The following is a 12576-nucleotide window of genomic DNA, read 5'->3' as shown; positions in this document are numbered from 1 at the left end:
GAGGATTGCACCATCTGAGCCCCGCTCATATTTTTGCTTTCATTTTTGGATCGTCTTTATTGAACTGTCTCTCTGGAAATGCATGATTGATAGGAAAATAGAAGGCACAATGCAAACAGCAGGCAGAGAAATACAGAGTAAATAATTTGTAAGATATGGCATTCTCTGAAAGACAAATGCAGCAATCTCATCAGAGTTAACACTAGAAAGACAATGGCAGTCATTTAGACTGGTTTCACATTTATATAACTTTGCTGAATTAAAAGTTTAAAGGCTGCTGGTCCCAGACTTTCCCTATAATTGTCTGTATTTAATCTAAGATGCTGTTTTAATTACAACAAATTATACACAAGGCAAATAAAATGTTATCACTTCTACCTGGAAGGTCCAAAGGCACTCATTTTAACTGCACAGATTTTGCTGCACTTAAATTGAAACTTTTTTTTGTTGCTGTTTTTTTTTTTTGTTTGTTTTTTTGTTTTTTTTTTTTAATGCAGAGGCAGCTGCATCTTGGTTGTGTGGCAGCACTCACGAAAGAGGTCTGGCTACAGACCACACATCTCTAACGACCACGGACCGTCCATTTGAGACACTGTATATCTCAGAAAGGAAGTGTTTTAAATTGCCAGTAGGGCACATTTCCAGTTTTAGATTTTTTTCTTGATTCCACCTTTTTTTACTAAAAAAAGTCTTGCAATTACATTTATGAAATAACAACATTGCAAACATTACAGACTAAGACACATTTCATAAATAAAATAGAAAAAGATCAGAGGTCTAATCTATGGATCCATTTGCGAAGTAGATACATGACCTGCAGCTCACTTTAGCTTAGTTAGCTTTAGCTAAAGCTAACATTGTTACACTAGCTATGTAATTAATGTTACTAGATAATCCAATGTAGCAAAGTTAGCTTAAGCTTTGGCAAATGTAGCTAAAACTAATATAGCTACATAGAAAACATACTTATGTATCTTACATAATTGCTTTGTGAGCTGAGCTAAAGCTACATTAGCTACATAGCTCCATTATATATGTATATATAGCTAAGTTAGATTTAGCAAAGTGAGCTTTAGAAAAATTATCTAAAGCAAACATAGTTACATAGATAAAGTACGTACGTAGTTATAGTGGCCTTTTTTGTGAGCCTAGCTTTGGCTACATTAGCTAAGGAGCTCCATTAGCTTTAGCAACGTGACTTTAAGCAAAATTAGCTTACAAAGCTATGCAGATAATGGAGCTAACAGAGCTGCATAAGCTATGCTGGCTGCATTAGAATGTTTCCATGGAGGACAGGCTTTGTCCTGTAAGCAGACTGTTTCCCCAGCTTAATGAAATGGAATCAGGTTTTACAGGTCAGGGTTTTAACCTTTGACTTCTGGTATGCTAACCATTATACCCTAACCCTAATTGGACGTTAAATCCGATTTTGGTTTGAATTAGAATATCACAAGGGGCCAAACTATGACATCACTTCTATCCATTTGTTTTGGAGAAACATGTCAGATTTTTTTTGTTTGTTTGTCTTGTTTTTTTTTTTCTTTTGGGGGGGGCTGTCATTAAAACATTTCATTGTGGTTTGTAGACCAAATTTACTTAATAATTCAGAAATTAAAGCTCAGTATTTTGATACATAGAAGTCCACATAAACATGCAAAGTTAACTTTGACAAAAAGATGAATAAAATAAATTAATTATAATTATAATAACAAAAATCATTAACAGTGATAACAGTGATGTAGTAAGTAGTTTTGTGGTGCTTTAGCTTAGCTTTTAAAATTTCCCTATGGTGAAGCTTTAATGTAGTAAAAAATAATTGTTATTGATCAACTTATTATATAATCATGAGGCAATGGCTCTGTGCAGTGAGGGTGAACATATTGGTAAAATATTGACGACAGTAGGTGGTAACACTACTGTGGTATTTATCAGAAATGTTACGCACAAACTCTCCAGTGATCAGGACAATTTCAACCCCAAAATACATTTTCTATAAACAGTTTGTTCATGATACTTGAATATACCCCTTAAAGGGGGACTAATATGTCATGTTTTATCATCAGATCAGATAAAACCAGTAGTTGTTTTATTGGTTATGGAGTGTTAGGTGAATTATCCATTACAAATACCAGTGTTTTTATTAGAAATAATTACGGTTGACTGTATGTGATGACAGTATTGAAAAATGACCATATTAGTTAAAATGTACATTTTTTCATCATTTAATGCATTTCTGTTTGTACTGGGTATCTATCATGAGAGGTAACATCTCTCTATATAAACTAGCAGTCTCAGTGACCTCTCACAGTCTCTGTTTAAGGTTTGAATTCTGGCTTTTCTGGAGTTTGAACACATTTACTCTCAATCTTCGTCCATGTGAATGTTAACAATCTGACCATAAAAATGTAAGAAAACTAATTACTATACTCTTCCATCTGAACCTTCCTATACAGCATGCAATGTTGTATTTGACATTTAAAACACAGGGTGTATTTATAAGGCAGAGAGTAGCTTTTATAAGATAAATTAAATGGTCTATCTGTTGGTCAAAAGGCCGTGGATGCTAAATCAGGGTCATTTCACGAGGAGCAGTGAAGGCAGCACGCTCTCCTGTGAGCCTGTGAATTATAGGGGAGGAGAAGTGAATGCAGCGTCCTGACTGAATGCTGCCCTGTGCTAATGCCAGCCTGTAAAAACACTGACTTGACAACAAGCAAGCCCCTGTAGTTCTGCTGAGGGAGGGACGGGGGAGAGAAGCAGAGTGAGAGGGGAACGTAGAAGGGGGGAAATGCAAAATAAAAAGAGGGGGGTGGGTTTAAAATCAGTAGAAAGCGGACAGGGAGAGAGGATTGTGGATTACTGCTGTTTTTGACATGAGGCTGTGGTGTCATCCTCGTCCTCCTCAGATGTAATGCCTCAGACAACTGCTTAGCAACGTGTAATTGTTGAGTAGGTGACAGCCATGTAGAGCTGACATGTGCTGCTCTCTGCTATGAAAAATAATATATGATGAAGGAGAAATCCAGACTGAGACTGTCTGCCTTTATACCTACAGTTTCACAGTCTTGTGTCCATATAAACGCAGTGCTATCTATCTATCTATCTATCTATCTATCTGAACTTGTCATGGATTCAAAAGTTAAACAAAGCAACAGTAAAACAGCAGATGTTCGACATGATAGCATGAGGTCGACTTGACCACTGAGCTGTCACTGAGATTTTTATTCTGAACTGAGACATTAAGGAGCAGTTGTAGACTTATTTTAACCCACTATGGCTGCAAGAAAATGTTGCAGTGGCTCAATCAAAGTGTGCTGAAAGGGATAATCAAGCATGCAATTAATGTACATCATGTAGTAAATCATGAGATTACATGCAATTCAAAACATTTGTGCACTGGTTGTGGACCTTGATTAATCATGATTAATGCAATCTTATCATCCTTTGATTATAATCAACTTTTTGCATTAAAAAAGTCCATAAACTCCAGTCATATTTTTAATGTTGATTGGCAGATAATAGCATGCTAATATACTAACATTAGACTTTCAAAAAGAAAATGCATTGCACAGATTTTAAACTGTATCACAAAGTTAAAAACATGCAAAGAAGAGAAGTTATCACATAACATTTTGGGTAGTTTAAGCTTTACCTAGATTTCATCACTAAATGGAGAGAACCCAGAGAAATCCCTCATTTACATTATTTGTGTTCACAAACAAAGAAAGAAGATTTCTCAAAGCCATGTTCCAAACATTACAGCTCAGTCTGGCATGTCTTACATGCCTCATAACACAAAGTGATCCAAAAATCAGAGACCTGGCCGTTCAATACTGTCCTGTTAGCATGCTGACGTTAGCAGCGCTGGGCCTCTGTGCAGCCTCACAGAGCTGCTCATATAGCCGTATGTATTTTTTGCAACATATGCTCTACGACTCGCCTATAATGGTAAGGCATTAGAGGAACAGCCTGGGTCTAGGTCAAGTGCTGTCAGTTACACTTTCAATCAACATCCATACTTGTACGGCAGTCAAGACATTTCCTCTGCTTCTTAATGCGACTTCTGAGTGTTTCTAGTGGAATGGATCTGAGCTCTGCGTTCTCGAAGGGGTTAATGGAGCTGAGAGAGAAGTGTTAGAACATCATAACAGATCTGGTTGTAGAAATGAAAGAAGAAATATCCTCCAGCTTATCATTTCACTTGGAAAAATGTAAAGGTTTATTCCTCCTGTGTGAGACTAGAAAGAAGCAGTTGTTTTTTCCATTGTGCTGTTTGATCTCAGAAAAGTGGGTTTAATTATCACTGATGCTTTACAGTTAAACATTTATCTGCATTCCTGGAAAGCTGATATTTTTCAGATAATTATGAGAGAAGATGTTAAAAAAGGAAACTCTTTAAAGGTTGTTTTCCAGCATTAAAGGCTGAAGTGTGTGCGTGTTTTCTTCCAACTGTACAAATCCCTTACTCGGTGAAAATGTGCAGCTACACAGACTTCCTTTATAATTTATATTCAATGTCGAGTAACTGCACAGCCAATGAAGGAGTGACACAGCACTGACTTGTTTAAAACAGCCAGCTGGTCAGGAGTAAAAGTAAAAGGGCCCGTGAGACGAGAACTTACAAGAGATCATCAGAGAAAGAACAGAAGAAGAGAAAAATAGACAGATGCCAGGAAGGAGCGGGTCTCGGGGTCACGCGAAAGATGGGCCTGATCCCACCTCCAATCCCTGCAGCTTTTCTTTTGTTTGAAGTCACATCTGGGCTAAATTTCCCCTTCTGACTCGAGTCGAGAGGAAGTCTTCTGGGTGGGTGGACGGGGGTCTCAGGGCCGCTCCTGCCTCCCAGGCTAAACTGTACAAATACTGAAAATCCATGAGTCACTAAAGACAGGGCTGAAGCAATGTTTAGCCAGAGCCTGATTCAGGAATTACCATGGTGGATCCATGTTGACTACTGGAATGACACAATGTCTTATCAGTATCAGGAGGACATACGATAAGGAGATAAGGCTAATCGAGTCAGTGTCTTCACGGGGACAATCCAAACATGAGGCCCAAACAGTTATCGCAACACTGACTCATTACTAACCCAAAGGTTATAAAATCCACCACACTGTCAGGAAGATAGGCCGTCTCCGACGGCTCATTATTCTGCTGATCAGCAAAAGATGTTTACATTTACCTCGGACAAAGTTCAGCGGTTCCCAACCTGGGGGTCAGAACCCCAACAAGGGGTCGCAAGAGGAATCTGAGGGGTCACAAGATGATTAAAGAGAAAGGAAATAAGAAAGAAAATCCAATTTTGCCGTTAAAAATTGCACTCTTTTTTTAGTCATCTCTGACCATTCAGTTTTTCCTCATTTATTCAGTCCTGGAAATAAATAATACATAAATACAAATAAAGAAAAGCCTGGAGAAAAGAGTTAGATAGGGTCAATGCAATTGACATGGTACAACTTCAGCCTGTTATAAACAAGCTATGGGTATCTGAAGTTGTGCATATTAAGATTATAGCTATGTTTGCTTTAGCTGCCCTTAAATGTTTTAGTTTTAAGTCTTTTATCATTTTCATTTAACTTGGTAAATTCAACTTTGAGAGCCCAGGGAGGTCTAATGATGGACGATTTTGCAATAACCACCCACTGTTCCCCGGTGTTCCTATCATGAAAAGTTTACATCAAATTCTGGTGCTAAGATCTACAAGCATTTATAAACAGCTTCAAGCATGATCATTTTGTAAATTTAACAAAACTTAACAAATCCGACTGCTTTAGTATGTGACAGTGGTGCAACCTCCTGGGTTTTCTATATAAATAAGCAAGCAAGAAGCACTGAAAAAGAATTATCTACCAAACCCAAATTTTATTTTTTGTGTGTTCTTTTTATCGCCTTTGTGATCTTTTTGACATTGTTTAAAAATTTAAGTTTGGAGTCTTGAACTACACCCAAAAATGTAAATTTATTAACCATCTCACTGTGTTGTCCCAGCACTCCTACTGTGTGTTTTGCTGATTTTATTTTAATTTTATTTATTTATTTATTTATTTATTCATTTATTTTTATTTTGAAGGAAAGTACATGGACACTGACTTATAAAGGTTCAAAGTAATCTTATTGTGATTAAGCCACTTATATATTATGGTCATATATATTGACAGTCTCAGTTGCCTCGTTTGGTGTCTTTGCTGAAGTGTATAGGACTGTATCATCAGCATAGAGCTGCAACTTTTAGGTAGATCATAAAAAAAAAAAAAAAAAAAAATCAGTTGGGCCTAATATTGAGCCTTGGGATATACCCATTTTATTCTGTTCTGGAGAAGACTTTTTTGAGTCAATCTATACTCACTGTATATAAGAATAATGGCACTATCATCCATGTTTACTGTAAGAATAACATCTAATTTTAGTGTTCATATGCAGAGTGGATAACATTTTGCACACTAGGGATACATTTTACATACAATAATGTCAAAGCTCCAGTGAGGAATTTTCAGTTAGTTATTTGGCGCCCTGTTGGCAAGGCTGTACATTGGATATATTTTGATGATTTTCCCTCATGCATATGCATGCATTTTTTTTTTTAAGAGAATTCTCACCCACCTTTCTTTTGATGATCAGGTAGATCATCAGTTGTAAACTTTGACTTACAACTACCCCTGCCAATAGATTCAGACGTTAGTGGTAACAGTACAAAATTAATCTTCAGTCTTGTCATTCATGGTCTGGTTTTTTTTAGTAGGCCATAAAGAGGCATCAGTGTTGATTTTAGTCTGTTTCATACTCAGAAGAAAATGTCTGAAAGAAGCTGTAAATAAAAAATCCTACTTTGTCATAGATACAGTTAGAAATGTGTGAATTAGGGCCAGAGCTTTCTATGGGAACAAAGAACCCTTTCCAAGGGTGATGCTAATGCTAACAAGCTGTAATGTTGAAGACTGAGTCACCATTATTGATTGTAAAAGGGTGATACATTAATAAACTTATTAGAATGCTGTCGGGTTGTTGTTCATTTATTCTTAATACTAGATGAAGATTTCACCTAAATGACCCGACATGTCATTCCCAGATATCTTCTGCTGCCTGCCTGAATCACATTGTAAGAGATCAAACCACATTGTTATCGATATTTTGAATCAAACTTAGCATCATATCAACAGACCTAACATTCATTCTTGCCATTCAATCTAACACTGTGGAACAGTTTAACAAAGTTAAAACTACATGTCATGAAGTGCTGACTTCAGACGAACGTGTCAGATTTTGGATCCCACGGTTAGACTGAGCTTATCCTCCTGCCAGCTGACCTGCACCCACAATGTTCTCCCACTCAGCTCTGTGCTTGGATTGGGTGAATATTAAACAAAAATAGAAACGTTTCGATTTCACAGTTTATTTGTAGAGCATAAGGCACACAGCAGCTTTTCAGTATTGGGGTTAATGGTCTGCTCTCCCTCTAAACACAGAGCTAAGGTGACATTTTGTGGGTATTCCTCCTGATACCGACTGTGTCCATATATTTTAGTTGCATTTGACCAAAAAACTATTTCTGGGTAGGTGCTTTGGATCAGTAACTAGAGCTGGTTGTCCCACAACTGTAAGGCAGCTGAGCATTTATTCTTTCCAAATACGACTTATTAAAAAACCTTCTAAAATGAAGAAATTAATTGGAAATTGTTAAACAACTTACATAGAAAATTATAATCTCATTTCTTAGATATAAGACTGTCACAGTATTACAAGGGTTAGGGATAGGGTTGGCAGATTAGGGTTAGGGTAGAAGAAAAAAATCATAAGAAATTACTTAGTAATTAATACCTTATTACCAGGTAAATGCTTACTTAATATTATCAAGTTATTAATTTATAAAATGCCTACTTATCACTGGGTAATTACCACCCCTTTCTTGAGAAATTGCTAGATAATACCACTCATTATTATAAGATTATTAGGTAATTAGAGCCTGCTAAAATAAAGTGCCAACCATTCTTTCTGTTCAGTCTTGTGCTGTACTACTGAGGAAGAGTAATACGGACAAACTCAAGATTTTAGCCCTGAATCATCACATCATCATTAACATGCAGGCTTTAGAGAGACATTACTGTAAACTGAGGCTATTCAGAAGAAAACCACACACTGACTGTATCTGGGAGATGACTCTGATCCAATCAGTGTTTGAGTTTGGTTTGTTGTGATTCACTAAACTCTAAAATTTCAACTTTTTGTCTTGAAAATTAACAGATGCTTTATATTTATTCATTTAGACTGGCCTTAATCTGTCTTTGTAAGAAAGGAAGCACCAAAAACAATAGTCTCCAGTTTTAAGACTTCAAACCCACAGTCTGATACACGGCTGAGTGAATCGCTGCGTCTTGAGCGAGCGCACGTCTGCGAGCAGGCAGCAGCTTGATTTGATCAGGCCCTCACAGCTGTGGACAGCTGTTTAAAGGCTCAGCCGCTGCTTGAATGACAATCTGTGTTTATCTTCGGCTTTCCCCTCCAACTAATTAACTAAGCCCTGAAACACCAAAACACCACGGTCCCCTGAACCCTTTCCTCTCTGACAGCTTCCCCCTGCAGCTGATTTATTATTGCATGATTTCAAATTGGTGCCGAGCGTCTCACAACAATTTACACTCACATGACCGGAGACACTTATTAATTACTCCGCTTTAATTAGAGATAATTACAATGCAGGGCGTATAATATAGTTTCATATAGATGGGTATAACTCTAAACCCTGCTTAGCTACTCAATGGTGAATAAAATTAACAGATAATTATTCTTACCAGTGCTGTTATTATCAGATATTTTTCATTTAGGGACATACAACACAGACGCACTCTAGGGAGAAGGTTGTGCATTTTTCCTTTTATACTTCTGCATCCTCACTTCCAGATGAAATACTTTGCCATTCTTTATTCCTCGTGGAAAGTTTTAATTGCCTGGGAAGCAAAGAGAAATTTCGTCTCGCAGCGTGGCCGAAAGCATACATCACAATGTGCGCCTGAAAGGCTTGTATTATCTGTTCCAGCCCTCCCCGTTGTTTCTCGGTGTGAAAAATCCCCTTGATGCATGAGGCAGGAATTTGGATAAATCCAGATTACATCAGAAGCCAGGTGAAACAGCTTACAAAACAGACAGCTAAAAATATAATTACACCGTCAGACACAGCTAAGCTACACTCTTTAATCCTTCGCCATACTGATGCCATTGCTTGTCTTTTCCTATCAAATGCTGTAATTTAATATTCTTTATCCACAGCTTTCATATACATTTCTCTCCTCTGGTGAATTCATCATCATCAAAATCTTTTTTGGTCTTATTTATTCTTGTAACAATCGCAGTATTAGGCTTGGCAACCTCTACTGTAACTTAATGCTTATGGTATTAGAGCCTGGCGTGTGTTCATTTGCTCTCATTCTGGATTATTGCTCAGGAGTTGAAATAAAACTCTTTACAAAAACATGCCCTGGAGACACGCAGATGCAGATGAGGCTGCAGGGTTTCTCTTTTTTTCTTCCTCCATCCCGCGTTGACAGCGTTAGTACTTTATCTTTAGTTTACAAGCTCCTCCAGCGCTGCTCACCATGTCGTGAAAATCATAAATGAGGTTTCGCTAAATAGCATTTTTGCCCCATATGGTTTCGCTGAGGCGGTAGCCCCCTTTAAAACAATCTGCGGTTCCATCTGGTCACTGTGGTTTTTTGCCCCTCGCCAGTTTGTCCCTCCCTGTGCTTTCACTTTACTGCCGCAGCACGCCGCCCCAGTTAGAGAACATCCTAAGGGTGTCTCTAGGTGCACGCCTACGCCCCGATTTGCTGCTCCTCTCTGCATACTTCTGGGACTGCTGTCGAAAAAGAGCAACCTGGTTCAGACTTTTCTGGTCCCATGGAGGGAGAAAACAAAGAAGCTCTGAGGAAGAGAGAGGGGATGAGTTTGGTGTGAGCTATAATGTAAGGCGCATCGATTCAGAGGGATCCGCTTTCATTGCTCATCCCTCACCGAGCGGCAGCTCGCTCTGCCTCCCTCGCTCAGGTGGCATGGGGCCCAACCCTGGTGCCTGCCACCCTGCCCAGATTAATTGAAGCATGCTGTTGTAAATGAATCACATATGGCTAATATCTCCACACTTTCCCCTCTTCAGCTCACGCTACCATCACCTATCCTCGTTTGCGTGCTATTTCTGGAGCACAACGCTTCACTCACGTCGCTCTTATTTCTACTTATTCGACACATAAAGGAAAAAGGAAACGTAAAGGTAGCCACGGTCAGGCGCTCATTGCTTTAAGTTCACTGTAAAATTCATGACTTTCCCTTTTGGTTTTCATTTGTCTCTTTCCACAGCCCAGTCTCTACTCTTAACTTGGCACGAAGCAGATTAATTGCGCTGTCGTACAAAAGGTAGGAATAAGCCAGCGCACCTGTCCCTGATGCCACCTAGCATTAAGATGAATGCATCATAGCTTTGCTCTTTATTAGTTATTTATAAGACCCACTGCCCAGAATAACAGCACTAAAAGAGGAGGGGGGAGAGTTAACAGTCGCCAGCAGCACTTTTGGCACCTACGTTTACAAGGAAGTCAAACGAAAGCGTGATAAATGTTGACCAAAGTGACACTAACAACACATCCTGCCAGACGGCGAGTTTGGAGGTTTTATGTTAACATCGTGCGTTTGTTATGCATGATGTTGCACAAGGAAGTGTGAGCGACACACAGGAGGACAATGTGTTTGTCTTAATGAAGGTTAGCCATGCATTTAGTAACAGATAAAAGAAAAATAAATAAATAAATCAAATAGCAAATAGCAAACTTTTTTCATTGCATATTGGTAATTCAGGAAGTAAAAGTATAGAAAATGTACCCCCCCCCAGGATGTTTTACCCTTGATATTATATTTATATTTATAATGATATTATAAATCAATTGTGGTCAGTATAACATTGGCATTTTTGACAAAAAAACAAATGTGTCTCCAGTGATTGTACACACCTGTGTCTGGAAGGTCCAGTCACTGGTATTCCTGGCTACCATTACACCATGAAGACTAAAGAACACTCTAAGAAACTCAGAGAAGAGGTTATTGAAAAGTTTAAGTCAGGGGATGGGTGCAGAAAAAAAATGCTAAGGCACTGAACATCTGAAGTTCAGTAAAAATCCATCATCAAAAACTGGAAGGAATATGACACATGTGTAAATCTGCCTGGATCAGGCCGTCCTCACAAACTAAGTGATCATACAGGAAGGAGATTAGTAAGAGATGCCACCAAGGCATCTATGAGTACCCTAAAGGAGTTACAAGCTTCAGCATTTGAGACAGGGGAGATTCTGCATACAACAAATGTAGCCCTGGTTCTTCACCTGTCACAGCTTTATGGACAGTGGCAAAGAGAAAGCTACTGTTAAAGAAATCTCAGATTAAATGTCAACTAGAGTTCACCTAAAGGCACGTGGGAGGCTGGTCAAGTAAAAGAAAGGTCTTTGGTCTGATGAGACCGAAATGTTGCTGTTTGACCGCTATGTTTAGCAGACACCAAACACTGCACATCAACACAAACACACCATCCCCACTGTGAAGCATGATGGTGGAAGCATCAGGCTGTGGGGATGCTTCTCAGCCCTAGAAGGCTTGTAAAGGCAGAGGGTAAAACAAATTAAGCAAAACAGCAGAATCCTGGAGGAGAATGTCATTAGGATCTGCAGCTTGGGAGTTTTTTTTCAGTAGGACAATGACCCGGAGCATTCAGCAAAAGCCACACAGAAATGGTTTAAAGCCAAGGTGAATGTTCTGGAGTGGCTGAGTCAAAGCCAAGACCCCAATCTATTAGACAGTTTGTGGCTGGACTTGAAAAGGGCTCACATCTAATCCCTGTGCAACCTGACAGAGCTTGAGCAGTTTTGCAAAGAAGAATGGAATAAAATGGCAGTTTCCAGATGTGCAAGCCTGATTGAGATCTATCCACACAGACTCAGTGCTGTGATTGCAGCCAAAGGTGCAATAAAGGTACTTCATACTAACTTGAAAGGTGAAAATTTATGCAGTCCCTTATTTTACTTTTTACACTTTTTTTCAATTGACATTAATTTGTAGAAATTTCTTTTCACTTTGGCATTTAAAAAGTTTTTCTTTTTTTTTTTTCTTGTCAAAAAAGCCAGATTGAATTGACCATGACTGATTTATACTTCCAATGTGGGAAGGGTGTTATAAATGAAGACACCTATTTGCCAGTATGATCAACATTATTCGTGTTGTCTCAAATTAATCACAGAAAAAGCAAAAAGCAATCATCAATAAAGTATTTCCGTCAAAATGTTTATTTACAATTAGCATGGTGGCACCGCCTATGTCTGGAAAAATGAAGTACAGCTTCATGTTCTAATGTTGCCCATATTTCATTTATATTTAGAATTTGCAGTGAGCCAATCAAAAATGGACTGTGGGATGCATTTGGCCCCCCAGGCCATAGTTTGGACATCCTTGATGTTTAATCTACACCTATTTCCCCAGTTCATCTGAGCAAATACCACCATGACATGCAAAAACTCCAATATTGATATCGAACCATTTCTGATGAAT

This window comes from Cheilinus undulatus, linkage group 14, assembly GCF_018320785.1.
Source record: "Cheilinus undulatus linkage group 14, ASM1832078v1, whole genome shotgun sequence".
Taxonomy (NCBI): Eukaryota; Metazoa; Chordata; class Actinopteri; order Labriformes; family Labridae; genus Cheilinus; species Cheilinus undulatus.
This window is presented reverse-complemented; position numbering follows the sequence as displayed.